Consider the following 27,572-nt stretch of genomic DNA (forward strand, 5'->3'; position numbering starts at 1 on the left):
GTGTAAATATAGAGTAAAAAAAAGAAAAAAAAGGCTCTTCTTGAAGTCCATTAGACTTCTGCTCAAATAAGAACTAGTGCCTTAATAGAAAATACTACAATACAGTTAAATAAACCAATCAAACTAAATCTTACTTTCAGTATAAAGTATTTTCACAAGTATTTTATCCACTCAAGAGCTCCACCATTTTTTCCTAGCACTGAACTCGGCATATGGCCCTTGGAAAAGATAAGTTCACTGAAACTCCCACTCCATCAGAAGCCTGGCTAGTAGTGATCAAAAGCAGCATGTATCTGGGAAGGGACATAATATTGAAACCTAGATGATGCACTGACTCGGCACACACCTCCAGCAGGATTAGGATAGAGCTGAGGCTGCAATTTAAAGCTGCTCTCCCCATTCAAAGGTGGAGTTGCAAATGCTGCCTTCTCTCCTCAGGCATGACTCTACTTTGGGGTGTAGCTTCCTTTGTTGAAGCCGAGGGCCTCAATTTGCACCTATATACCCACAGCCAGGAAGCAAGCAAGCAAGCTTACTAACCGGGATGGATTTCCATAACAAAAAGATTCCCTCCTGTCTAAAGGAGGGAAGGAGAAAAAAATCATTACATTCTGGTTGATAAACTTGTATCAGAGACCTCCCCTCTCCTCCCCACCAAACAAAGAAGGAAGAGAGAGAGCAATTTAGTCTGACACCAATAAAATAAAACTTTTTGTAAGAGTTCCCTTTGTATACAGGAAGCATTCAAAAGAGAAACACCTTTCTGCTTCAGTGCTAGACATATAAGCAATAATGAATTGTATCCCTAAGCTAGTAAAGTTAATCATTGGCCTGAGTTAAAGAAAGTGCAAGTTTAGTGAAAGTTCAAGGCCACTGCCACATCTGAAGAAGGCTTTTATCATCCAAGTGTTTTAGCAAGAGCAGCACTTGAGCCGTCTAATTTAGAAGCTACAAAGCCTCTGAAGTTTCATTTAAAGTTGTATTATCTTTCCAAAAAAGTTGTTTGTTTTTCAGTTCTGCACCAGGGGAAAGATTGTACTGGGGAATTACATTTTGACAAAGTTAGAAAACATACATACACACAACACACACACCCATGAATATGCGCTGGATGAATGGCATGGGGCTGGCCTGCAGGGCTAGATACAGCATGGGATCAGAGCACAGGGTTGATCTGTGGGTTTAATCTGCCCTGCATGGCTCCCCACAGGTTAGGAAGTTTGGCAGCAGGGGAACAATGGCAGTGCTAATTCCCATGGCTTCTAGAGCTGCTTCCAGAGCTATGGCAATTAATACTGCCACCAATTATCTTGTTACCAAATGCACAGGCTGGATGCCATGGCTCCATAGGCTGGAAGATGAGCACCACTGGTGTGTGTGTGTGTGTGTGTGTGTACACACATATACGTGTGTGTGTACACATACACACACACACGCGTATATGTACACACTTGCACACACAATGTTCCTATTCCTACGCAGAAGTGTTCCTACAGAAACACACCCAGAAAGTTAAATAATCAGGTCCCCCTAATGCAGTGATTCACAACCTTTTTAAACAAGGCACCTCTCACAAAATACTAGCTTTTAGCTTGCACTTGTTCTTGACTACAAAAAGAAAAGATCAATTATTCTGTTGCAACAAGAACTCAGAAAGACCACAACAGGTCAGAATGTTTTTAACTTTGGGGATTCTTATTTGAAATGTATGGGTTTATCTTATTAATCCGGTATAGATGTTTGCACACCTAATAATGCTAATATTAGAGGGACACTCTGCAGCACCCTAGCTGAGAATCAATGACCTAATGGCAAGAAGCTCCACTCAAGCATATAATCGGTCTTTTCACCACTAATAAAGCCGTAGTCAAAACCTTGCTATTATATTGCCCTTACATGGCAAATACAAGTCTCTTTTTCAAAAATATAAATGAGCTAGGAGGCACCAGATGTGAACTTGCACATCTTACCACTGCAGGTGCCATGGGACACTGTGGTAGTTCAGCAGGAGACACACCTCCCCCTCCCGCTACTAGATGACTGATTTCACAGCAGGGTGCTGGGGACACTGAGAAAATTACCTTTTAAGACGGGGTGGGCAAAATATGACCCGTGGGCTGGATGCGGCCTGCCAAGCCATTCTATCTGGCCCACGAGGCCCCTAAAAAATTTAGAAAATTAATGTTTATCTGCCCCTGGCTGCCTGTCATAAGGCCCTTGATGGCTTGACAAAACTCAGTAAGCGGCCCTCCACTCAAAATAATTGCCTGCCCCTGTTTTAAGAGATGCAAAAGCTGAAGGCATTTAAATTCCCCCCAAGTGAAATCCTGACCCTATAGAATTCAGTTGGGCCAAGATTTCTCGCTACAGCTTTTTTACAAAATAAGGATGTTGGACGAGCCAATTCTATTATATCCTACCTACTTGCTGTAGATTTAATGGTCTCCTCCCCTTTATTTCTTAAACTATTGTGCTGATTGCCATTCAACAGCTGCTACATTTCCGTGGCAGGAGAAAGGATGAATCCAGTATTCCCATTCATCATAGCCATGCAGGCATGCTAGTACTTGTAGATAAAAGATGCTATGAAAAGCTAAGCTAAGCTATTTAATAACAGTACATATACTATCATTATACTAATTAACTCTTTATTAGTTTTATCCATCTTTTATCTTTTAATTTAACAAAGCAAATTTTTTACTGATCCTAAAACAGTCATGGGCAATGTTATAAAAACCCAATTAAAGGATAAGAATATACAATATAGTGATTTGTACTGTGCCCAAATTAATCACCTAACTTGAAGGCAACAGAAGAATCCCTGCCCCTACTAAAAATCAACGCCAAAACTCCCAATGACTTAAAAAGATGACACAAAGGAAAAGAATTCTCGTTGGCAATATCTTCTCCTGGACCGACTGTATGGTTGGTATAGACACAGGCAAGCTTTCAGGTATAGTTTCATAGTTGTTAGGGGCTGGAAGGGGCCTTACAGATGATCAGGTCCAGCCCCCCTGCACATGGGCAGGAAGGATTGCTGGGATCAAATGACCCCAGCAAGATGGTCAAGATGTTTTTTGAAGATCACCAGGGTGGATGACTGTATCACCTCTGAGGGGAGCCTATTCCAAACCCTCAGCACTCATTTTGTAAAGAAGTTTTCTTTATGTCCAGCCTGAAGTGATCTGCAATTAGCTTAAGCACATTATTTCTTGTCCTCCCTGAGAGGGCCTTGGTGAATAGATGCTCCCTGAAGCCCTGATGTACACCCCTGATATACTTATAGCCAGCAACCAAGTTCCTCCTGAGTCTTCTGTTTTCCAGGCTGAACATTCCCAAGTCTCTCAGCCTTTCCTCATACATCTTGGTCTCCAGGCCTCTAATCAGAAGTGTGGCCCTCATCTGGACTCTCTTGAGCTTCTCCACATCTTTCTTGAAGTACGGCACCCGGAACTGGATGCCAAGGGGGTCTCCCAACTTTTCTGTTGCCTTTCTTGAGAGAGGGAATAGACTTTCTTTGAGCTTTTAAGATTGCTTCCTTGAGGAGCAACCACGCTTCTTGTACTCCCCCTTCCTCTTCAGACCATGGTCCCTCAGGGCCTCGCCAACCAATCTCCGGAGTTTGTGGAAATCAGCTTTTCTAAAATCAGGGATTTCTACCCTACTGGCTGATTTCCCTGGCTTGCCACGGATAGAGGAAGTGATCACCTCATGGTTGCGGTCACCCAGTTTCCCTTCAATCCGCAGGTTGCTCGCTAGATTGTCCCCTTTGGCTAGAGCCGAGCCTAGAAGCGCCTTGCTCCTGGTCAGCTCGTAGAATTCCTGAGTCAGATGGAGCTCCTTGATGCAAGTGAGACAGCTTTGTGAGCAATCGGATCTAGCTTAGTACTCATCCCACGAGATGTCTGGAGTAGTTGAAGTCACCCATGATGACCATGCTCCGTGACCATGCCTCTGCCAATTCTGTAGAGATTTCTTAGTTGAGCTGTTCCTCTTGGTTTGGAGCTCTGTAATAGACTCCTAAAGTCAAGTCCCCTTCCCCGTGCTCTCCCTGTATCACAGTACCCTGCCCTCAGATTTCCCTGAGGAGGTCTTGAAAAGATGATTTCACTCTACATAGTTGTGCCTGGCCCCAAAATGTGTCTCTAGGGAGAGATCAGCTTGTTTGCCTTTCTTCTGCTGAATCTGGTCCTTCAGAGGAACCAGCCACACTGGCTAGGGACAGACATTCAAAAAGCCGGAGCCCAAATTGATTCAATCTTTGCAGGTTAGTCTAACCTGCCTAGGTTGAACTGATTTGTAACAGTACAGACATTCCTTGTGGACTGAGGAAATGCAGGAACATTCCTGCAATTGCTCAGGCCAGGAGCTCGGGGGCACTAAAGCACACCCTCAGCTGCAGGGAAGCTGTGCCAGGGGGGCATGGCCTGTCCTGGCAGTAGCTTGGAGTGAACTGGCCAGAGAGGGGTTTAATTCCCCCTCTCTGTCCCATCAGCAGGGACCCAAGCTGGGTCTGCCAGGTGCTCCCCACTCGCTACTGTGGCCCCGAGGCAGAGGGAGCAGCAAGGGGGTGTTATTCCTCCCTCTACCCCCACTGCCTCCAAGGGACCACAGTCGGGTCTGCCCACCCTGACTGCTACTGCCACCACTCACTTCCTGCTTGGGGCAAGCGGCAGAATAAGCCTTCAAGATGCCGGAGGGAGGAGAAATAACACCCATCCTTGCCCCCTGCCTAATAGACACTGACGGCTGGCATCTGGCCGTGCCCCCACCCTGCTGGTGCAGCATCAAGGAGGCAGAGCTCTTGATGGGGGAAGCAGCCTCTGTCACAGTGTTAGGGAGTGCAAGCCCCTTTCCGGCAAGGGGGGGACCTGCTGCAGGGCAGGCAGAGCTGCGGCGGACTGCATGCAGCAGCACTGGGGCTTGGAGGGGGCCCCTCCTTCCAGCATCTGACAGAGGGGGCTTATTCTGCTGCTTGGCCCGGGTAGAGAGTGAGTGGCAGCAGTGGTGGCAGGGGCAGGCAGAGCCTGCTGCAGTGCTCTCGGGGCAGAGGGAGGAATAACCCTGTTCCCTGCCCCTCCCCGCCTAAGGGGCTCTGCAGGCTGGCATCTGCCCCACCCCTGCCCATCTACTTCCCAGTGTGTGTGTAGGGTGCAGGGGGGTTGCACTGTGGAGCTAGAAAAGCTCCTGTGGACCCTGGCAGCAGCGCCTCTCTGAGCCCTGGTGCTGCCATGCAGAGTCCACTCCAGCTCTGCCTGCCCTGCAGAGGGGCCCCCCTCCTGGGAAGGGGCTCCTGCTCCCTGATACTATGACAGGGGCTGCTGCCCCCATCAAGGGCCCCACCCTCCCACCTCTGCAGCAGCAAGGCAGGTGCGTGGCCAGACACCGGCCCACAGAGCCTCTTAGGTAAGGGGCAGGGACAGGGGTTATTCCCCCTCCATCCAGCATCCAATGGTGGCCCGGCACTGCAGCAAAAGGTGGGAGTGCCCGGCAGACCCAGCTCAGGTCCCTACTGGTCGGACAGGGACCAGAGAATTAAACCCCTCTCTGGCCAGACCCCCGTCCCTGTCTGTCCCTGCTTGGCTGGGGAGCAGATGGCTGGGGCCAGTCCTGCTGGGCTGGAGCAGTGAGCCCAGTCCAGAGAGCATGCTGGGATGCTGGGGGACTCAGGTTTAAGTTAAACCAGAAAGGGGTCTGGGACAGACATTGCATAAGCTAGTTTGAGCTCAATTACTTAAGTTTGATACTACATTCAACCAGGTTTATTTCAAACTGAATTCAGCCATTTTGAAACTGGTTTACATGCACTGAATGTCTGTTCTCTTACAGGTTTAAATCAGTTTAAGTGTAATGTCTGTCCCTAGTCACTAATATCTTGACATTCAGGACAGCAAGCTTTATGGATGGCTCCAGCAACACCAGTGCTATGATTAACACAAAATGGTAACACAACTTAAGTTGCAATACTACTTGTATATGTATTCATTATGCATTCATCATGTATTCATTTATTTTACCATAGCATTACTGTTATGCCTGCCCAAATTTACTCAGACTCAATCAACAAGTACCATCCAGTTTCACTTCTGTGTACCTAACCTTATTTTATTTCCCAGACATCAGTGGTTATTTCTAATCCGTCTCACTGACTATTATGCAATTACCCTACTTCCTATTTTCTGTCTCTTGTGCCTGTCATTACCCCTGGTTCATAGAAAATCCTCTGCTTCTACCTGCCAGCTGCCAACATGTGTAGCAAGAAATGTGTAGCATAGCTTGCGAGTTGTATTTCCCAAACCAATTAACAGCAGCAATCAGGCCTGGCTAAATGTTTTAGACTTGTAGGATCAGTTGTGAATTCCTAACAGTGGCAAAGTTCTCACTTAAAAAATAATAACAGTTTTCTGAGATTGAAGATTTGGTCCTCTGAGTCTCTTAAGGCTTCAGATTTCAACTGTTAGCAAGAATTTAATAAATCAGACTAGACAGAGAAGCTGTTGGAAGACCTGACACAGATCTATGATATCGAATAAAATTATTATATGGGCTGAAAATGCAAACATAGGAGATGCTGATAGGCAAGGCTAGAACAAACACCTGTTTATGAAGAATAAATAATGCAGTTTTCCTTCTCTAAAAAAATTGATTAGCTTCTGTATCAGCATCCCAATTCCAGAAACAGCTCTACAACACCTACCCTCAAAACAGCCGGCACCTCTGGCCTGTGACTGTCAGGAGAGTGAATTTTAGTAGGATTGATTCTGGCTATTGATTTGTGTCTTTGTTTTGTTGGAAAGGAGGGAGTCTCTCCCCCTCCCCCCCCACACACACTGTCATTATTTTCTTCTTCAGTTCTTGGCCCTCTCCCCTCAACGGTCTGTCTTCTCTTCTCAGTTTTACCTTGTTCCCATTGTTTTTATACTTCTCTCTTGTGGGTGGTATGTCAAGAGAGGACAACATGCAGGTCATGGAGTCTGATGGGGGTGGGGGTTTTCTAATCGATAATTTCACTAGATTCAGCTTAGTTTGCTGGTGCAGAGACAAAAAGAAAGCAGTAGCAAATGTAACAAAAGGCCACTAGGAATGCAGAACTGGAAGAACTGTCCTGGATCATTGAATTCAGGGTCATCATCAGGTTGCTGTCATCAGAAACCACATCATATAATCCTTTCCATAAATCAATCAAGCTCTGCTTGGGTGGTGTTGACCCCACTGTCCCAAAAACCACACTCTTCTGACGATTAGAAACCTTCTTCCAATGTACATAAATTAATTTATGGTTAGTTGATATACATTTGTTCTTGTGCCAACATTGTTCTTTAGTTTAAACAGTTTTGTTCCCTCCCTGGTATTTACCATTGACGTGTTTATAAACAGTGGCCATAATATCTTTTAGCCTTTGTTTGGCTAAGCTAAATAAACCGAACACTTTTAGAGTATGCCTACAATGCACAATGCAGGTCCCTTTAGAGATGCTCAAGTAAGTTCAGACACTGGAAGCAGTATAGCCATATCAACACAGAGTTCAAACTAGGCTAATTTATCCTGCTTCTCAGGCATTCCATTGTGCAGTGCAGACCTACTTTTCAGCCCTGGAACACATTCGTTTAATTATGCCATGGAATCCGATTGCTGGCTCCCACCCTAGAACAACCCTGGGGCTGGTATTCCCCACCAGGAAATTTAAACCCCTTACCCAGCAGCTTCAGTGCGCCTGCCAGGTACATAGGTGGGGCTTCCAGTGAAGCCAATGGGCTTTTCCTGCCAGGGACAGGGAAATCATGGGTACAGATTTTAAAGTCTCTCATACGGGAAACCCTTCAGCTCTCCCCACTGGGAGCCTCTGATCCCTCCATGCCCAGCAGTATCCAAATGAGGTACCACTACAGCCTAGTACAATGGCATTACTTCCCTAACCTACTGTCATAGAAATATCTTGCCTGATGCATCCAAGACCATATCTGTCTTTCTACAATAATATCACATTGATGGCTTTCAGTTGTACAGTAGTCAACTTGTGTCCTTTGTCCTTCTTCTCCTTTGTTCTTCCCAACTGATGAGCTGCCAGATTCTAGCAAAAGTTTTCCTAGACTCTAAATGCAAGAAATTACATTTTATACTACTGAATTTCATCCCGTTGCTGTTATTCCAAGCATCAGGTCATTCAGTTTTCCCTTGTATGATACCATCATTTGCCTCTGGATTGATGATGCCTCTGAACTTGGTAGCACCTACAAATTCCATCAGTATATGCCAAATTTGAGTGCTATTGTCATTAACGAAATAATAAACAATATCAGTCCAGACCAAGTGCTGAGAAACTCTACCAGTTACCTTCCTCTAGGCTGCTAGATCCCCTTTCAACAACTCATTTCTGTCTGTCTAACAGGCAATTACATGCTCACTTCACAATTCTTCTACTTACCCCCATTTTCTCCAACTCACTTAATAAAGTATCCAATAATAATGAGTTATAATAATGATAATAACCCAATCATAAGTAATAATTAATACTTTCTCATCCAACACTACCAAATGGCTTTCTGTGACCCCCTGCGTGATCCAGACTGACCTGGACATCCTTGCAAGGGGAGCGGACCAAAACCTGATGGCATTTAACGTAGAGAAGTGCAGGGTGCTCGACCTTGAAAGGAACAACCAGCATCATACTTACAGGCTCGGCAGTACTACACTCACTAGCACCATGACCGAAAGAGACTTGGAGGTTTTGATTGACCACAGGATGAACATTAGCCACCAATGTGATGCCATGGCTGGCAAAGCTAACCAAACTCTGGCATGCATTCATCGATGCATCTCTAGCAAAACCAGGGACGTCATCCTCCCACTTTACTCAGCCTTGGTGAGGCCGCAGCTGGTGAACTGCATCCAGTTTTGGGCCCCCCAGTTCAGAAGGGACATGGATAGGCTCGAGAGCGTCCAGAGAAGAGTCAACTATATGATCAAAGGTCAAGAGAGCAAGCCTTACAAAGAGAGGCTGAGGGACATGGGACTCTTTAGCCTGGAGAAGAGAAGGCTCAGGGGTGACTTGGTAACAGCCTATAAGTACATAAGAGAAGTACATCAGGATCTGGGAGAAGAGTTGTTCACCAGAGCTCACCAAGGAATAACAAGGTCCAATGGCCACAAACTCTTAAAAGGCCGACTTAGATTGAACATAAAGAAAAACTTCTTCACAGTCCTAGTGTCCAGGGTCTGGAACAGACTCCCCCCAGAGGTGGTACAAGCATCTACTTTGGACTCATTCAAAAGGCACATGGACATGAACATATGGAGGCTGGGGGGGGTATGGTAAGCTCCCGCAGGAGACAGCACTGTTGGCAGCAGGAGTGTGGTGGCAGCAAGTGAGGAGCTCCTATAGGCGGCCGCAGCACTGTCGGTGGTGGGGGGAGAAGGGTGAGTGCCCACCAGTGGTCGGCAACCACCTGCAAACACTGCCACCAGTGGCAGCCAGAGGCAATCGGGGGCCGCCAGCAGTGTTGCTGGCAAAGGGGGTGGGGTGGTGAGTGGTGACCACCCGCAGCGTTGGCAGCACTTTTTCCAGGGGGTGCACTGCCAAGCTCGCCAATGTGTTTGAATGTTTATCTTGCTTGGATCACTTGATCCCCGCAGACTTCCTGCCTATGGCAGGGGGGCCGGACTCGATGATCTTGTGAAGTCCCTTCCAGCCCCTAATGTCTATGAAATCTATTAAATGCTTTTTCTGGAACAAAATTAGATCTACTAGATGCATCCACGCGAGATGCTATGGTACAGCAGCAATGAGCTACTGTGCCATAGCTCATTGCTACTGTGCAGTAGCCAAGCACTAACCGTACAGCAATGGTACTGTGCAGTGGTAAACAAGCTACTGCACAGTAGCGTCAGGAAAAAACTGAGAGGCAATGGTATTGTGTGGTAATGCCAGTTACTGCAGTTATTTAGTACTTGCTTATATGTCTGCTGCATGTGTAAATATAGCCACTGATCTTCATAACTGATTTTCTAGAAACAGAGTGGTTTACCCATCTTTTGAAAAAAAACTTACTGCACTTTATCCTACTTTTCATTTACTACCACCTTTCATTATTTTTACCTTCAAAATTTGTTCTCAACTCTTACTACTGAAGTCACTCTAATGAGCCCTTAGTTGGCTAAATAGCCTTTTATTCCTCTTCTTAAATATAGGCAATTATGTTTTCAGTTCTCTAATCATATGGTATCCCCCCACAAAGTTGTTAGATTTGTTTAAAAAGAAAACAAAACAACCTGTAATTTCATGTGCTAATTCTTGTAGTGTTCTGGGATGGAGAACATTTGGTTCTCCTTAAATCAGTACATGGAGCTCTCCGAGTTTTGTTTCTACCTCTGTTGTGCTAATTTCCATTTCCACACTTTCATACCCATTAGCCATTCTGCCTTTGCCCCCCATGTTCAATATAACTGTCCTTACTGAAAACTGAACCAAAGCATTCATTTAGCTTTTAGGCCATACCAAAATTAACTTCCATTTTTACCCCATCCACTCAGCTTTGAGACTGCAATTCTTATTTATATAGCAGAACAACCTTTAGCTATTTATTTTAATTTCTTTTCCACAATTATCTTGAATTTTGGCAATTCTAACACTAGCCCTAGACATCCTTCTCTGCTGATCAGCCATTTTCAATATCCTGTCCAATATCCTTTTCCAGATAGTTATTTATCCTTTCAGTTCAGGAATCCTTCAATGCATATGTTTCCCCCTTGCTTGGGACATACGAAGGTTTTGCACCTGTGGTTTAAAAATATTCCAAAATTTCTCCCATATTCAAGGTCTGCAGCTCTTCAGCCAACTAACTACACTAAAAGTTTCCTTAATTTCTCAAAGTTGCCATAATCTCAATTAGAGCCCTATTTTTATTGAACTACTTCATCCAAGATTATAGAGCTAGTTGAAGAAAATAATTTCCTTACTACTTAGTAAAATTTATTTTAATATCATAAAAGCCTACGTCTGTCTGCCTGTAACACTTTATTCGCACTCTGACTGGCTGACTGAAACAGCCAATCAGAGTGTTCCAAGCGTGGGGGAATGTTGCCATGATTGCGAAGCCATTCCAAGGACCGGACAGAGGGTGGGGGAGCCAGGGCCAGCAGCACTGGCCTTGGCTCCCCCACCACACTCCCCGCAAGAGGCAGAACAGCGGCAACATTGGCCATTAGGTGGTGGCACTCCATCCGATTCCATCCCCCTCCTCCCCGTCTCCCCCAATCATTCTTGATGGGCAATTGGCTAGTAATAATATAAAAACAGCTTCTATCTTGCAAGATAGATATCTTAATAAGCCACATTTCCATCACTTGCACTCTACTCTATATACGCTATGTCAAAACCCCAATACAAATATACTAACTCAGGGCCTCATTCAGCTCCTGATAAGGTTTATATGCATCTTTCTATTGACCTAAATCTCATTAAAATCAAGTTTTTAAAGCTGAATTCCACAAATACACACATACTTTACTATAAGCATCTACAAAACTATACATACTATGAGTAGCTTCAATACGATCTATTAAACTACTACAAACATAGACAGGCATTTTCATAATCACCAATGGTATTAGTGCTTTGGAATGTAAAGAAGCTATCTTTAAAAAAAATCTCATTTGTAAAGTAACACAGAAATGGGTCTGCAGCAGCACAAGCAATTTTCTGACTGAAATTCAATTACAATTTAACAATTTTAAAATTACCAAAACAGCTTCTCCTGGTGCACAAAGCTTGGTCACCTCGTGTGTTCATTGTATTTTCCTTAGATATTTTCACATACATTAATAGACGCACACATTTTATACAGAGAAGAATATGTAAAATAAATAAATAAATAAAACCATACTAAAAAGAAATCAACTGACTTGAACAAACAATCTAACAGTAGCCAGTTTTGTTTTATATGCAGCAAGGAAAGTTAAAGTGCGCATATCCTTCTCATTGAGCAATGTTCTGCTAGTTAAGGCAAAATATCTTCATTGCCATTTAATGGGGGAAATCAGACCAAGGGAACAAAGGTCCAAATATGTTCATTATGTTCTAGTGCCATATGCTTCCCCTTTTTGTGATTTTGTGCTGGAAACAAATGTGATAAATAACTAGGAACAAAGTTCAAAAGTGATTCAACAATCATATCTTAGTTTTGGCTTTAATTTATATAGGCAGTTTATTTAAAAGCGAATTTTCATGTCACTAAGCCAGCTCATTTTTACTAGTCCAGAAGGAAGCTTGTGCTTGAACACTGTCATAAAAATAAAGTATAAACTGTACAATCCTTTATCTTCTCCCTCATTTACCAAGACTGATATTGCAAGTGTTAAGAATGCAAATGAAAGATATTCTGTTTTTATTATATAAAAATAGCAAAGCAGACAATGCTTTTATGTAGAACTAGCAAAGCAGCTTTCAACATTCAGCCAACATTTTCAGGTTAAACTATTATGTCTTTAAAATTTTCAAAAGACTTGTAATTTAGAAGTTTTTAGGTTCAGTTTTTCTATCCTTCACTTTCTGTTATCACAAACTGATAGCATTTTATACCCTTTCTGACTAAACAGGGCTCCACACCCATTCTACACTGTGATAAAGAATAACACGAGGATCAAAACTAAGAAGAATCAGGTTCATCACATTTGGTCTTAATCCAGACATAGTTTGAAGAAGAGTCATACAGGTGTTTGAATTACCAAAGAATGAAAAATTGTTTCCCATATCTTAGGAAAATTTTGTTCTTTCATTAAATAGGAAAAGTTCCAATGGCTCTTTTAATATTTCAGTGTTGACATATAGATAAGCCTGTTTGAAGACATTTAATTATGGAACAGCCATGGAAATTTGAAAATTATGTACTGAACTGAACATATGTACTGAACATATGTACATATTATGTACTGAACTGAAACAGGGAGAGATCACCAAAGAGGAGTATACCTCCTCTGCTCATGCTTGTAGGGAGGCAGTTAGACGGGCCAAAGCTACCATGGAGCTGAGGATGGCATCCCAAGTAAAGGATAACAAGAAATTGGTTTTTTAGATATATAGGGAGTAAAAGGAAGGCCCAGGGAGGAATAGGACCCCTACTAAATGGGCAGAAGCAATTGGTGACGGACAGGGGGGACAAGGCTGAACTCCTCAATGAGTTCTTTGCCTCAGTGTTCCTAAGAGAGGGGCAAGACGTGTTTCTCACTGGGATTGTAGAGAGGCAGCAGCAAGGCGCCAGGCTACCATGCGTAGACCCTGAGATGGTGCAGAGTCACTTGGAAGAACTGGATGCCTTTAAGTTGGTAGGCCCAGATGAGCTCCATCCGAGGGTACTGAAGGCACTGGCCGACGTCACTTCACAGCCGCTGGCCGGAATATTTGAACGCTCGTGGCGCATGGGCCAAGTCTCGGAGGACTGGAAAAGGGCCAATGTGGTCCCCATTTTCAAGAAGGGGAGGAAGGAGGACCCGGGAAACTATAGGCCAGTCAGTCTCACCTCCATCCTTGGCAAAGTCTTTGAACAAATTATCAAGGCTCACATTTGCGAGAGCCCAGCAAGACAAATTATGCTGAGGGGAAACCAGCACGGGTTCGTAGCAGGCAGATCATGCCTGACTAATCTAGTCTCTTTTTATGACCAGGTTACGAAACGCCTGGACACAGGAGTAGGGGTGGATGTCGTATACTTAGACTTCAGGAAGGCCTTCGATATGGTATCCCACCCCATACTAGTGAACAAGTTAAGAGGCTGTGACTTGGATGACTACACAGTCCAGTGGGTGGCGAATTGGCTAGAGGGTCACACCCAGAGAGTCGTGGTGGATGGGTCGGTATCGACCTGGAAGGGTGTGGGCAGTGGGGTCCCGCAGGGTTCGGTCCTTGGACCGATACTCTTTAATGTCTTCATCAGCGACTTGGACGAGGGAGTGAAGTGTACTCTGTCCAAGTTTGCGGATGACACAAAGCTGTGGGGAGAATTGGACACACCGGAGGGCAGGGAACAGCTGCAAGCAGACCTGGATAGGTTGGACAAGTGGGCAGAAAACAACAGAATGCAATTCAACAAGGAGAAATGCAAAGTGCTGCACCTAGGGAGGAAAAATGTCCAGCATACCTACTGCCTAGGAAATGACCTGCTTGGTGGAATGGATGCGGAAAGGGATCTTGGAGTCCTAGTGGACTCCAAGATGAACAGAGTCGGCAGTGTGACGAAGCCATCAGAAAAGCTAATGGCACTTTATCGTGCATCAGCAGATGCATGACGAATAGATCCAAGGAGGTGATACTTCCCCTCTATCGGGCACTGGTCAGACCGCAGTTGGAGTACTGCGTGCAATACTGGGCACAGCACTTCAAGAGGGATGTGGATAACCTGGAGAGGGTCCAGAGAAGGGCCACTCATATGGTTAAGGGCTTGCAGACCAAGCCCTATGAGGAGAGAGTAGAGAACCTGGACCTTTTCAGCCTCCACAAGAGAAGGTTGAGAGGCGACCTTGTGGCTGCCTATAAGTTCATCACGGGGCTACAGAAGGGAATTGGTGAGGTTTTATTCACCAAAGCGCCCCTGGGGGTTACAAGAAACAATGGCCACAAGCTAGCAGAGAGCAGATTTAGACTGGACATTAGGAAGAACTTCTTCACAGTTGGAGTGGCCAAGGTCTGGAACGGGCTCCCAAGGGAGGTGGTGCTCTCCCCTACCCTGGGGGTCTTCAAGAGGAGGTTGGATATGCATCTAGCTGCGGTCATCTAGACCCAGCACTCTTTCCTGCCTATGGAGGGGGTCAGACTCGATGATCTATTGAGGTCCCTTCTGACCCTAACATATATGAATCTGTATGTACAGTATTGTTTTTTATTTTAGCCAGAACCATAGCACTTTGAATGCTCAATGATTTAGAAATGGGTATGCCATTATTCATCTGTTACTAAATCTGACAGCCATTGAACAACTCTAGCCAAATTCCATGGGAATAGAAAAAAAGTCTATGAAACTGTGAAATCCCATTTATGTTTCACCAGAACCAGGTAACTTTCAGAACTGTGCAACTATTTTCCACTTCTGACAACCAGAAAGCTTCACCTTTCCACAGAGAGAAAAATGTTCCTACTGAATACAATTTAGAAATTATATAATCCTTTATATTGACAGTAATTTAATGATAGGGCCATGGAAGTGATGCATTAAGGACAGCTTAACATGATGACTAATTAAGATAGATCTCTGAAAAAAGGTGAGTCAGTATATGTATTTCAGGAAATTATATCTACATCTCTAAATAGGATAAAAATCACTAGTGATAGAACAAGGGCAAGACTAGCAGAGAGTTGTCTGGAATTCAAGTTTATATACCCTTTAAAGGAGGCTATACTTTTTTTATTTTGGCACAAGAGCCCGTTATAATTTTCCTGTAGCAATAACCTGCCTGGACTTTTCACCTGTGCAGTATTTGTTATATTTCATTACTTTTAAAATCTATTATGCCCACATAATAATGTAGCACGTTTCCATACATTCAGAATTTATAAATTATGGAAGTCAAGGGAAAATAGAGCAAGATTTTTTTAGTCTGATCTCATTTAACTAACAGCAAAAGCAGAAGTGGATTGGGTAGTAACTGGAGTAAAAAGACTTTTCCAGAAATAGAAGACTACAGAAAACATGAAACTTTTATAGACAAGATTATTGTTTACAAGCCTCAAAATATATTACAACTGACAGACAAAATCATTTAATAGTTGGCTCGTCTAATAGTTGGTGCAGATGCTCCTGGTTCATATGTACTGAGAATGGAATAAAATATTTAATCAAACAAATAGTATCAGCTTTGTAGTTTTTGTATATTTCTGCAAGTGTGAGCTTAGCCATAGTCAAATAATGAGTAAGATGTCATTTACAGCCTATAAATCCCTATTTTCAGTAGACTATGGCCACATGCAGATGTACCACTTCTACCTGGTGAATCATTACATTTCTGCCAGAAGAACGTTGGCTCTCCCAGTAGAATCTAGGAATATACAAGCACTCATTCCATTTTTTTCCTGAGGAAACACCCTCTCCAAGAGAAAGATTTTCCAGGTTACACGTGGAAGATATCCCCTGCAAGAGACTTTCTCTTGCAAGAATGAACACTTCAACATTTCTCCACTCCCCTAGTCTGGTCCAGGAGGGGAGTGGAGCAGTTGCGCACTAGTTTTTGCCTCTTTGCTTTGCCCTGGTGCTCCAGCCCCTTTTCACTCCTGTCAGGGAGAGGAGTGGAGCAGTGGGGCAATGGTCCCAGGAACTGGTAGGGGGCTTTGCCCCACTGCTCTGTTCCCCTGCCAGACCAATCTGGGGAAGCAGGAAGTCTCTTCCCACTACTCCACTCTCCCCTGGGAATGGGAAGAGTAGAACAGCCACTGCTTCATCCCTATCCTCCACCAGGATCACCCCGGGAAGATGCCAGGAGCAGAGGTGAGGGGGTGTTTGCAGGCTGAATACCTGCGCTGTTTCCTCTCCTGGAAACATTTATAGTGGTGGAATTTCCTCAGAAATTACCACTGCTAGAAATTAGCACCTGTTTGTAGCCCATAACTCTCCACAATATTGAACTTAAGACTGAAATTCTTAATTTACTCCTAAACCAAACCACCATCTAGATGCATGGTATTTGTTAGATCAGAAAACCTAATAAAAGCTAGTGATTTTTGTAATGAAAGGTTTGTTAAAATAGACTACTTCTATTTTTCTTCTTCAACCTTTAAAAACAAGTGCAGGCCTTAAAACGCAGAGAAAGCTATGCATGTTATTACAACACTAAACTTGAGGTTTTTCCTTCCAGAAGAGTCCAGAAATTAAGTTAGTAGTCCCTTAATTTTCCTCTCTCTGTACATACATTCCGAGAGGCTTTTCATTACATGACAATACCATGTATATTTGCAGCAACAGAAGATAAGATATACCAGATGTGCATTTTGTATTGCAGAAAACGGTGCAGTTTCAACAGTATACAATTCAATTTATATTCTTACTGGAAGAGCTACCCAAAGAAAGGAAAGGCAGGTCCTCCCCATTCGATTGTTTTATTTCCTGAATAGATAAGTATGGTGCATTTGCTACTGATGAAAAAATGAAAATTCAGGTTGCACTACAAATAAAAATGCAGCTGCTGCTTGAGTAGAGTTGATGCTACGGCAGCAGTAGCAGAGGAAAATAAGCCTTCCCCTTCCATTCACCGGACCCCTCTTTCCCCCAGTTTACAATGGTTGGCATACCCTTCCGTACCCCATCTCCCCCAACTGCCCCAGACACCAGTGAGCTCGCTACACATCTGTAGCCACATGCCACCTACACCTATCCGCAGCTCAAATGAAGCCAATGCATAGAATAGTTCACAGGCTTGAGGCTTAAATTTATATCTAAATGCATCAATACTTTATGCATCTGCTCATATTTAAAAACAGGCACAACAACAATAATAATAATAGTTTACTATAAGAACTTAATTGTTTCTGGGTGGGGGGTATATAATTAAAGTCACATACCTAGATTGCAAGCTCTTTGGGACAGTGACACTGTCTTCATGTGGGTTTGTACACCACCTAGCACAGTAGAGCCTCAGTCTTGATTGTGGCCTGTGGACAACATAAACATTAAATCATCAATGAGAGTATGGTGTTAAAAGGAGGTTGCATGTAATTCATTAGGCCTCATCCCCATATAAGGGGATCCCCTCATCACAGCCTCCTATTTAAGAACAAAAAATATTTATTTGTGCAGCACAACACACCTGAATAAGTCTTTGCTAAGGGTGGCAGTCTGAACACCTGTGCAAAGCTCAGTAGGCTGGATCTTGTACAGATGAACTTTATAGGGGAGGAGGGAGGAGACAAAAGTTTTCCTCCCTTTCTCAGGTCACAAGGCATTCAGGTCTACTGTGCATCCTAAAGTGACATTATCCAGGTCACACACACCAGCCTAACAAGTCATCAGGGAATGGAGTTGCACAGTGTGAAACAGTGGAAGCATCTGAAGTTTAAGCCTGCATGTAAAGACTGCTCCAAGGCTGCTTGGTGTTGACATCACCAGCACCTAACACGGATTTTAATTTTTTTTTTTGTTTCCTATTCCTTTACTTTCATACTAATAATAAAATCATATAAGATATGCAAATAATTATCTTTAAGACATTTAACTAAAATTATCCAGACTGTCATGCTGGCTGGACACCTTCCTATTCCTAGAATGTCTGATGTTCTTAGCTGTGGCTATACACACACACTTCCTCCAGCCTTTCTATTAGTGGCGTCAATGCAGGCTGTGAAATAATCCCACACTCGGCAAATGTGCAAATACCAACCTCACTGGAAATTTTTTTTTTTAAATCCTCTTACTAGGCGTTAGCCATCTATTCTCCTGATACTACTGTGCTAATAGGTACAGACACACAAACGGCATTTTTGAGCTGTCTTTAATTGCTAACAACATTCCCAGCCAGCAGTCCTGCTTGAAAACTATTTGCTGCTGTTGAAGATGTGCACTTAATGCAACTTGTGAAGTTGTTTGCGAGAGTGTCAGGTCACACATGCCCCTTTATCCCAGAGAAAGAATGACAGGACAAGTCCTCATGCTTTATGCCAATCTGAAGAAAACTTATTTGTTTTAAGATTGTTTTGTATCGTTGGGGTTTTTTTGTTTTTTATAAAGACTACATCTGACCTGAAAACGGCAACCATGAAATCCTCCACCTCCTTGTTCTAGTTCACTAGAAGAAAGTATGTCTCAGGGGGGCTGCAAGCTCTCCTCTCATTTCCCACTGTCCTCCCTGCCACCCAGGGTCCCCGGGGTGGGTTTGTGGTGGCTTGGATCTACCTGTGGACCAAAAGCAAGGTCCTGGGGAACAAGGCCCTCGGGTGAAATCCAAGTCCCCCGTGGAGAATTTTGCAGCAGTGGCTTCCCTGACACCTAGGCTGCGAGGGAGCCAGGTAAAGGCATATAAAGGCGAGGGCACACAATTAAGGAGGCTGGATGAGCCGGAGTGAGGAGATCAGCCACCCGGGGAACAATGCTCGGAAGGAAGCCGCCAGCCCAGGCCGAGGGCGCCCGGCACTCACCTCTGGTGCCCCCTCGGGCACTGGTAGCAAAGCCCAAGTTGTTCCCCGCACCCGGCGAGAGGGAGATGCCCCGGGCGCCCGCTACCCTCTCTTCGCCCGCCCCGGACCTCCTGCGCCCGCGCTGCCGGGGCCAAGGCAAGGGAGCACCGCGCCTGCCCCGCGAACCGAGCTGGGCACGGACACAGCCGCAGCCCCGTGCGTCCCCGCCCCTCACTGACCTGAAGCGCAGCAGCGCGGAGCCCGCGAGCCCGGCAGCTGCCGCCCGCGCCCGGAGCCCTGAGCACTGCGCTCCGGCGGGGGCGGGACGGGCTGGGCTGGGCTGGGCTGGGCTGGGCCGGGGCGAGCGGCACTTCCCTCCCTTCCACCTGCTGCCTCCGCAGGCGCCGGCGCGCAGGTCCTGGCAGAGCCAGGGCGGGGCGCGAGGAGCCGGGGAGCCGCGAAGCCAGCGCCGGCCTGGGGCAGCCTCGTCCTCCAGGCTCGCTCGGGGGCAGGTGCCCCCACGGCGCCCCAAAGGGCTCGAACCCCCGCCCCCCCCACCACATACACACACGCACCCTGGAGCCCCCGTCACACATACACACGCACATGCGCCACCCCTCACCCTAGAGCCCCCTGCGCGCCACACGCACACACACACAGACGCACCCTGGAGCCCGCTGTCACACACACACATGCACATGAGCCCCCCTCACCTTAAAGCGCCCTGGCACACACGCACACATGCCCTAGAGCCCCCTGCCACACACACATGCCCTGGAGCCCTCTGTCTCACACACGCACACGCGTGCGTGCTGGAGCCCCCTGCCACACACACCTTGGAGCCCCCTGCCTCCCTCCCTCCCTCTCACACACTCATTCACTCACACAAGACACCCCTTGGAGCCCCCCGCCACACACACACCCTGGAGCTCCCTGTCACATACACACACGCCCCGCTTGGCCTCGGTCCTGGGCAAGTTCAGGTCTCAACCCCAGTAGGGCACAAGCTAGACACGTGCATTCCACAGGGAAAGAGATGGGACCCAAGAGCACGGACACCCCCCCCCCCCCCCCCCCCCGGTACCTGGATGCCACAAATCCAACCCCTCTGAATGTCAGGGCCACAGGAAAAAATGGGAGCAGCTCCAAGACCACCACTACCATGATCATGATCCTTATTATTTTAACAACAACAACAACAGTAATAAGAATAACAACAGCAACAGTAATAATAGCAGCAAACAATAATAGCAATAACAGCTGTAATAAAAATAATAGTAATAACAATAGCAACAAAATAATATAATAGCGCCAACAATAACAACAGTAATAAGAATAAAAACAAGAGTAATAAAAATAACAACCAAGGTAATAACTCTGTGACAAATGAAAATCTGCCAAATAGAAATGTAGTCAGCATTTGGAAAAGGCTGGGTCCAGCTACATTTTTTTTTTAAATAAGTAAAAAAAAAAAAAAAAAAGGGTAACCAGTGAATTAAAGATGTGTGACTGCTCCAGTTCTACTGCAACTATTTGCATCCTGGTACCTCTTTGGACAACAGTGTCACAAAGACCCAGAGCCAGCTAGATCTTGCTAGATCCTGCAGCTGGTGAGGGCTGCCGTTCTGGCCCTTCAACCCCAAATTGTACCATATAAACATTAGGTTTAAGGAGACTCTAACCTTCTGAGTGTACCTCCTGAGGACAATATTATTTTCCTAGTTAAAAAGGTCAAATATTATTAGCTCATCCTAGAAAAATCTGCTTTGCTTCTATCAGTCTATTTCATACTCTTTTCTGAGATGCTTGTGATGTGTGGCCTGCCTACCACTAAAAAAAAAATTCAGCTAAGTTTTGTTGCAGCAGACTCTGTCCAGACTTTTCAGGACTAAGAAACTGATGTTGACGTTGCCTTTGGGTAATGTAAAAATCTCAGTATAGAGAATTTTTTCATTAGTGGCCTCTTCTGGGTGTTACCTAGAGATGTAACAGGGCAGCAAGGCACCAGGGGCAGCTGCAAACACACAGGAGTGGCAGTGATTTCTGTCTGCTGCTGCCAGCACAATTGTGTGGGTGCAGGAACAGCTGTTATTTTTCCACCCCCCACCACAACCAAGTTGGTGTTCCTGGCTGCTGTCCTGGTCACCCTGAGTTAGTTATGCTACTGTTACCACCTGCTCACTGCACCTTCATTTGATCTGTATTGATGAAAATGTGTTTAGCTATTTCAGAAATTCTACATGGAACATTTCCAAATTTCTAATGCAAGACTGTAAGTAGCTGAAACACACAGCAAATCCATTTCACAAAGATTTAGACCCTGGAAATCTCATCCCATTGGAGATATTGAAGCCTGTGAAACACTGTCTGGCTGTATTGTATCCATGGAAAACCTTGCTTTTGAATTCTAGGTCATGGAAATCCTTTTCCATGGTTCTGTCTGATGGGTGTGGCCTGCTTTAGACATTTATTGTTTTGAAAACAGCTTTCTGATTTGTTGTCAACCCTTGGTCTCAATAAACTTCCATAGGGCTCCGAGTCCCCTGAACCTTGGGGTTGCTGACTAAGTTGCATTAAAAAGAGGGTCCAAGGTTAAGCAGAAAAAGAAATGACAAATTGAAAATGTGCCTATTAAAACACATTTAAGTAGCAACTTTTAAAACAGATTTGTGTCATTTTTACAATCCAATAAAATTATTCTTTAGTTTAGATTAGGGGTCAGTTTGGACACTGAAATTAGTTGCATAAATCCAGGTGGACTTGGACTGGTATCTGGCTTGCTAAACTGAAGCTGACTTCTTCGTTCATACTTCCTGCCATATCATAAAGGAAAATCTGGAGATGTGAACAGGAATAAAATAGAGCAAAGTTGTTTCTTGCCACTCCTGTGCATTTTCAATGTAAAACCGAGGATTTTTACACTTTTCAAGCCATCCTAAGGAAGAGGTATGAAGTTCTCCCTGTTCAAGCAGACTATGCATAACATACACTGAAGCCCTATTAGGAAGATGCTAGTGACTAAGCTAGTGAATTAGTCTTACATTGGTCCTCTGTGCAGGGGTGAATTTTACCCATACTGGTAATGGGTAACTGGTAACTGCTACCCCTGTGTGTTTGCAGCTGTCCCTGGTGCCTAGCTGCCCTGTTATGTCATTGGGTAGCACCCAGGGGTGTCAAAGGGCCTGAGGTGCCTGCTCCAGGACCTGCACTGCATGTGGCAACTGCTACACCCAGTGTCTGCTCTCACCAGTTTGGGACTTTGGACTGCAAGCAATGTCCACTCCAGCCAGTCCAGAATGTGTGTCGTGTGCAGCATGGGTCCCAGACTGGCTGGACTGGGTGCTGCATGTAATGCTATCCTGGACCTGCTGGAGCAAGTGCTAGATTTGGCATGTGTGGGCAGAGGGGTTGTGGGCCTATTTCATGCCAGTCATCTGGCCTGTAGGGCCAGATGAGTTTGACACCCCTGCTCAAGAATATCTGGTACTCAGTTGGCATTTGGCTAGCTGTTGCAATGTTTGTGACACCACCCTATTGTGCTGGTTGTAAGTCAGAAAACAGGGCTAGGTGCCAAAGCATGTTAAATGTAATCTAGCTCTATCTAGTCATCTAAAGAGCTGGGTGTAGCTGAAAATAGTGACAATCTTCTCGGGGAGTGTCAAGAAGAAAGTCCTTCTACAGCAAATTAGTAGAGACGAAAGGCCCTAAGGACTACAATAAGCTCTTCATAAGCAAACCCCTTTATGGAACATTTTAACCTCTGTCTCATGCAAGTTATCTCCTTCCCCTCACAGCTGCCTCAGGAATAAGAAAGAGTCCTACAGGAACAAATCTATTTTTCTGTTTACTTTTAGTTTTATTATCTCAGCAGTGTCAGCTTTATGGGAAATGCATGAGTATAATGTTTTACAATACATGGTTATAAATACATGGTTGTTTTCAGTGTACTCCATATGTTTTACCATTTTAAAAGTCCCAGTTTTGCAGTGTTTAAAACTACATTCATTGTTGATTATATATGAAAAATACATTATCTGATCAATGTTAAATTGTACATCTGTTTCTTTCACATGTGCTGGTGCAAAGCTATCAATGACCTCTATGGTTCCTTCATGCTATGACTTGAACAGCCACAAGGATTATACTGGGTACTGTGGGTTTAACAACCTTAATGTGAATGTGTCTACATATACAATTAACACGCAGCAATAAACTCCGGCACATATTACACTGGCGTTTATTGCTCCTGAGCACTGCATTTGAACTTGCACCTGGGACTGCAGCACACTGAGCCAGGATGGAGCAGCCCCAGCCGGCAGGAGGTCCAAGGGGGTGGTCAGCCTGCCAGCCCAGGACTCCTCTGGCCCGGCTCAGCATGTTGCAGAGGGGCTGGTTGGGGCATGAGGGTGCTCCTGTGCAGGGCTAGCCTACAGGCAACCCCCACGCTGAAGCACCCTCATGACCCAGCCAGCCCCATCAGCATCTACACACTAAAGAACACCACAGTAGGATAGTACTTGTATTTAAGGTACTATCCTATGGTGGAGTTTATTTGTTTACTGTGGCCTAGTAGGGCCACACGTGTACACACTGGGTGCATCTACATGTGTATTACTGCACTATAGTTAACATACATTAATTCTAGTGTCTCCATTGTAAGGGTGTGTAGATGAAATGGGGGCCATAAATTGAAGCAGTGGGTTTTTAAATATACCACTTTAATTTAGGGCCCTTTAAACCCCTGTGTCATGCACACACCTGAACTTACCTGCCTCTCCAGTGGCAGGGAGGGGAGGGCGAACTTCTGGTGGGCAGAGCGGTCCCTGGGCTACGGGGGCGGGGTGCTGGTACTTCCCTCCGCAGCAGCGGCACCCACCTGCAGGCACCTGGCTCGGGTGGTCCCAGGGGCATTGCAGCAGTGGAGAGAAGCACCAGGCCCCCACGAAGCTCAGGCAGGCAAGCTCCAGGGGGAAAAGATAAAAGATCAGGCTCACTGCTTTTTTTCTTGGGCAGAGCCTGCCTTCCCAGGCTGCTGCCAGGCTGCCTGCAGGGCTTCCTGCAGAGCCCCTGAGCTGCCAGGAGCCCGGTGCTTCACTCTGCGGCTGTAGGGCAGCAAACTAAAACTCCTTGGGCACCCCAAGTCATTTAAGGTGCATTATGCCGCCAAATTTGCTACAGTGGCTGGAATTATTGCACAATGCACTGCTAACACGTGCAAACACCAACACCATTAAAGTGGTGCAAAAGCATTTAATCTGCTTTAAAGTGTTGTGCACACATGTCCCTTGTTTCATCTAAACACAGCCTAAGGTACTAGGGAAATGGGCATTAGCCTGCTTTAGTAAAAATGTGCATTCAGTAAAAAGCACAGGGCACTTTTACATGTGCTCTGGGGGCAGAGGGGGTGGTGCTTTAATTAGATCAGCTCTGACAGTCGCTCTAATTAAAACGCCACAGCATCTCATGTGTCAGCATCCCCATGCTTCAAAATAATGGTGGTATGCTTGAACTAAAGCTCGTCCAATAAGCTTTAGTTCAAGTGCCCCTGCTGCCATTTTGAAGCATGGGGATGCTGATACATGAGATGCAGGAAGCTGCTGGAGTGCTGTAATTATAGTGCTTTGGAGCAGCCTCTGCATTTGTATACAGGCACTCAGTTTTTTTATATGGCACTTTAATGCGCATTTAAATAAGATAATGCGCATTACAGTGCATGTGTAGATGTGTCCACTACTGAAACTTTACTGTGGAGCTAATTAGTCCATTCTGCAGTAAACGTCTCATGTAGATGCACCCTGTGTGTTGTATTTAGTGCACACCCTGTGTGTTGCTCTGTAGCTTGGCTGTGGACACTCCCAGTCTCTTGATCTTATTCTTTCATCTTGGTTACTCACTATACCTGGGATTTTTACCTGCCTTTTTTCTTGCATGTTCTGCATGACTGAATGTTAGCTTTACACTCTTGAAAACTACTTCTACAATGAAGTCTTAAATAAGATGTTTTTGGCACCTTCAGACAGTTCTTATTTGGAGCAATTTTTGGAAAACTAGTTCACTATAGGTCCATAGTTGCTAAGGGACTGCTGACGCCTTAACTAACAGCAGAACAAAGAAATACCAGCATTATCCAGAAATAGAAGGGAGCTAAGAGAGGAAGTAATAGATTCTTCAGCATGTAGATAGAGGGTAAGAGGTCAAACAAAGAAGCCTGTGACTCATAAAAATCATTAACGTGAGGGTGGTCTGGGGTGGTACTGTGTGGTGCTTATTTGGGTGGGTGGTACCTTGTGATATTTTGTAGCACAAAAGAAAATTACACTTTTGAATCATCTAATTTTTCTACCTTCAGTTATGAAACAATGAATACCAATTAATATAAAACTTTTCTAGCTCCCACTGCTCAAAGCTGGGAAAGAATATAATTTTTCTTAATGAATATTTGGTTGCCATTTTCCTTTCTGACCAAGTCTTTCCATCGTGACAACAAGGCTCACAAAACTGCCCCCCCTCCAAATTTTACCTTGAACCAAATCAATTGTTCATATATTTAAAAAAAATATTTTAAAAAACCCTGCCCCAAGCATAGTTCAGACCCTGTAAATAGAGAAATACCAAAGTCCACTAGAATTTTCAAATCAAAATGAGTGATTTCATGCAAAAGGTGCTCAGATACTTCAGTGATATGCAGCAGTATAAACCCCATAAAGTAGAGAAGATAATTAGAATAATTTAATCACATTATTTTGCCATTAATTGTTCATAGAATCAATCTTGTTGAACTTATTCAAAATTATTTGTCAAATAATTGAAAATAATTCTTGTTTTGCAGATTGTTCACGAATAGTTCACTGACAGTTATATCTACATTTCAGTTAAATATGACTGCACTTCAAGTAGACTTTCTTAACCTAGCATGAAACCAGCTAGGCCTGGTCCAGTCCTATTATCAGTTATATCCATAGCAGAACAAAGCTCAGCCCAGGCTGCAAAGTCTGATAGGACTTTGGAGATTGCTAGTGTGATACAGACATGACGGCTTAGTCTCATTGCTGAGGCAACAGGCCTCATCATTAAGGATGCTTTCAGTGTGCCCTGAGCTGCCAGAAACTCAGGTCTTAAGTAAAATTCTGGTAGCTTCTCCAGGGCATCCTTCCCACCTCATTTCAGAGTTGAAAATCACTGCAAGTGACATAGCAGAAATAGGTGGCTGGGGTTGTTGCCTTGGCAGTGCAACTGAGCTCTTTGCTATTATGATGTAGATAGACCTGGCTAACAAATGGGGCAGTCAGCCTGCACTAAGCTCCTCGCTTATACAATGACACTGCTACCAGTACCAGAGCTGGTTAGTTTTCTGCATACACTTCAGCCATACCTTTGACTGTAAGGAAAACATCCTGAGAAAATTCAACATTCTAAATGTTAATGAATGGAGGTGGGACTTTTTGAGACATTTTTAGCCCTAATCATATGGTCCTATCTTGTAACAGTGTCAGTGTTCTTCTCTTTGCCTGGATAAAATAAGACAGTTTATATACGTTTCCAACTCTTGTTAAATGCAAATCTGGCTTGAAGGGACTTAAAAAAACCCTAGCGATACTTAAGTGCCCATTGGAATAAAATATTACTACTTTTAGATTTCGTAATCTTCAAATATATCTGGGCATTATTGGTCATGTGTGGGACCTTGCAAAGATGTTAGAGTATCTCTGAGTTGAGAGCACTTACCCCCTTGTAGTATAAATCCCACTATTTCAAATGATAATCATAATTAAGACTTGTTTTCTGGTGTGTCTATGTCAGTATATATTAATGACTAGCCAAAGTACCCGGCTTTGCACGGGCTGCAGTAATCAAATTTTAATGTTTTATAAATAAAATATTTTCATTCTATCTTATTTCCCTCTACTAATAAGCTGTGTGTATGTGTTTAGTTTTGTACCCTACTTTACTTGTGTGATACAGTTTGACACTGAGAGCTTTGGGTCATACCAAAAACCTATAAACGTTGAACATTTAAATGTATTAAACAACTGAATTATGAGGTAGAATTATTTATTTATTTTGTAAGACTTTAGCATAGCACTGAGGATTTACCATCACATTTTTCTATCCCAGTTTATGCCGGTGTTTGACACTTTATCTGTGTAGAGCTTCAGGATGGACAATATTGCAAGTTTTTCCATCTGGTGCCAAGATGAAAAGGTTTTTGCCATTGCCAGCTCTGGAACAACCAACATAAGAGTTGGCCATGAGAAAAGCATGGGCTTCGCAGGTTGAGGCCAGCAACTTTGGATTATTCTCCCTGTGCCTTATTGATGCTCATGGCAAAACGGAGGCAGATCAGGAACCTGGAGCTGTTTAAATTGAAATGGCAGGTCAGAGGGAATGACTGGAATGTGTGGAATGAAGACATCCTGTCCCGCTGCATGGCCAGTCATGATGGTGGCTTCAATGACATATGGCATGAGTTTCTTGACAGCCAATC

The 27,572-nt window shown here is 44.5% G+C and overlaps 1 protein-coding gene across 2 annotated transcripts in view; it reads right to left on the minus strand.

Annotated features, from left to right (window-relative positions):
• The window catches only part of WIPF3 (WAS/WASL interacting protein family member 3), a 65,141-nt gene extending 45,711 nt beyond the window's left edge, over positions 1 to 19,430 (minus strand). The window contains exons 1-2 of one of the 2 annotated variants that reach the window (XM_019498104.2): positions 19,327 to 19,430; positions 17,540 to 17,629 (exon numbers count right to left, since the gene is read on the minus strand). The gene's annotated coding sequence lies outside the window, so the exon portion shown is untranslated. Of the gene's footprint in view, positions 1 to 17,539; positions 17,630 to 19,108; positions 19,293 to 19,326 lie in introns of those variants that run through there. The other variant, XM_014603059.3, reaches the window with a different exon arrangement.
• Positions 19,431 to 27,572: the final 8,142 nt, after the last annotated feature.

This window comes from Alligator mississippiensis, chromosome 5 (assembly GCF_030867095.1).
Source record: "Alligator mississippiensis isolate rAllMis1 chromosome 5, rAllMis1, whole genome shotgun sequence".
Taxonomy (NCBI): domain Eukaryota; kingdom Metazoa; phylum Chordata; order Crocodylia; family Alligatoridae; genus Alligator; species Alligator mississippiensis.